Consider the following 2640-nt stretch of genomic DNA (forward strand, 5'->3'; position numbering starts at 1 on the left):
GTTAATTTTTTTTAATTTGAAATATTGTTAATTTTTTTAATTTGAAATTGTTTTCATTTTGTAAAAAAGCATATGATTGTATTCTGGATGGTTTCATCCATAATATGAGAAAGTTTGCGATTCTTGAAATTCATTTAGGCTTAACTAGGTTTTTAAGTGGTTTTTTTGTTATTTAGGGAAACAAACTGCTTTTGGAGAGAGTGTTAAGTTGTATTTTCTGACTTTTTAAATATAATTAGTTTCTTTAATTAGATGGTTAAATGTTAATAATTTTATCCTTTAAGTCTTAGGTTCGATTCCTTTTCCACTCACATTTATATTTTTTATTTCAGGTTCGGTTCCTCTCCCACTCACAATTTTTTAATTAATGTTTTTAACATTTAAGCTCATTTGATTAAATGGTTTTCCTCCTTTAAACACATTTGTAATTTTTATTTCATGTTATTTTAATTTTTTTTATTTTTAATTAATAATTATATAGTTTTCAATTTTTATTTTAATTCATATTTTTAATTAATAACTATTTTATTCATAAAATCAAATAATAAATATGTAATTATATAATAAAAATATATGTATTTGACATATATCATTATGTTAAAAATATTCATTTATATATAATATAAACATCAACTAATTTTTTTGATATATTTTTTTTATATATAGTATTTACATGTCAAATATTTATTTTCTTCACCTATATTGTGGGTACGGTGATTTCTAATATTATAGAATGAAATAATTATTTTAAATATAATTATAATTTTTATATGTAAAATATTTCAAATATCATTATTTTTCATCTACATTGTGAGTATGATATTTTAAATATTTTTATATATGATATATTTTAATTAATTACTTCAAATATCATTATATTTATATGTGAAATATTTTAAATGCATATAAAAATATATATAATACTAAAATCTACTACACTCATTATATAGATTGAAAAATAAATATTACACATAAAAATTATAGTTAATAAAATAATCATATTTTTAATAATTATTTAATTTTATAAATAAATGAATTATTAATTAAAAAGATGAATTAAAAATATCCACCCAAGTTGCTTTGTATTTCGAGGAGAGTGAAGGAGTCCAATCCTCAATTTCCATGAACTACTCCTTCACCCACCGCTACTTTAACTTTACCACCAGCGCATATTCCATTTATATTACAAGTATGTTGATAGATGTGAAATTTCTCAGTTTTAAAAATTGAAAATTTTATTTAGAGAGTTTGAGAATCAAATTAATAAAATTTGTAAATATGAAAGATTAAATTTATTAAATTATTTAAAATTAAGATCAAATTGATAAAATATGTAAGTATTGAAGACTAAATATGTTATTATATCAATTAAAAAAATAATTTCTGTTACCAATTTAATAATAGGTGATCAAAGCAGGAACGATTACAAACATTAAGACCAATATTGAAATTATTTAAAATTAAATAACCAAAATAATAACAATGACATAGTTGAGTGATACAAAGTTAATGGGAAAAAAATGCAACCAAAAAAGAACCCCTAATAAATCAGATAAAAAAAACAAAGTCCAAAGCTGATTTGTATATGTAACTTTCGTTATTTGATTTTCATTATCCTGCAAAATTCCATAAACTTGTGATGAACGGTGCTTTTGATATGATTCTCTAAAATATGTTGACTAAATTACATTATTAATTATTAAATTATGAGTAAATTTTCGTTTTGATTACTTAATTTTTTTTAACAAGTTAATTAATAACAAACAAGGAGTTATATATCCAAATACATGTGAAGGAATGTAGTAATAAATATACCCGAATCTATGTTACTCAACCTCGGGTGCAAGTGTTAGATATAGAATGTGTGCTAAATAGATATTTTTGTTATTAAGTGGATGCCCATCAAGATTAAGATAAGTTTTGATGTACTTTAAATTCTAGTAGTCATTTTATACTTCTTATGCCTATAAATAGAGACTTTAGAGAAGATTTGTAAATATCATCATTGATCAATAAAATATGCTCTCTTTTTCTCTCTCATTCTCTTTATTCTTTATTCTCTATTCTTTTATTTTATAACACGTTATTAGCACAATTTTTGTAACGCCCCAAAAATTTAAATTTTTGTTTTTGCATATGTATGACACAACTGTGTTTCTGCTTCAGTAGTTAAGTGTTCTGGGTGTGTGTGTGAGGTCCCAAGATCAAGCCATGACTTGGGAAAATTTTGGTATTTTTATGAATAAAGTTCAATATTTGGTTGATAGGCTTTTAAACAAAAGATGGTAAGTAATTAATAGAATGGGTCTGCTGGTTTTGTGGTTAAAAGGAAGGTTGATCTGCTATAGGTCTTGTGTTCAAATCCTTGTGTGAGCAAGGATGTTATTTTTGCTCAGTAGGCTGAAAGAGGTTTGGTCAAATAGGAATTCTGAGTATTGGGAGATAATTAAGGGATTTAGAGGGGTTATCAGATGGATTTTATTTTTATATTTTTTTTCAAAATTTTCCCCAAAATTTTCTAACGTTTCATTCCCTCTATTCTCACTCTATCAATCTTCCCTCTGTTTGTTGTCGAAATTACTTTGCTTTTCCATCTTTTGTCGAATCCCCGCGCTTTATTAGTTCGGAACTTTTCGTGCG

The sequence above is a fragment of the Gossypium hirsutum genome, chromosome A05 (assembly GCF_007990345.1).
Source record: "Gossypium hirsutum isolate 1008001.06 chromosome A05, Gossypium_hirsutum_v2.1, whole genome shotgun sequence".
NCBI lineage: Eukaryota > Viridiplantae > Streptophyta > Magnoliopsida > Malvales > Malvaceae > Gossypium > Gossypium hirsutum.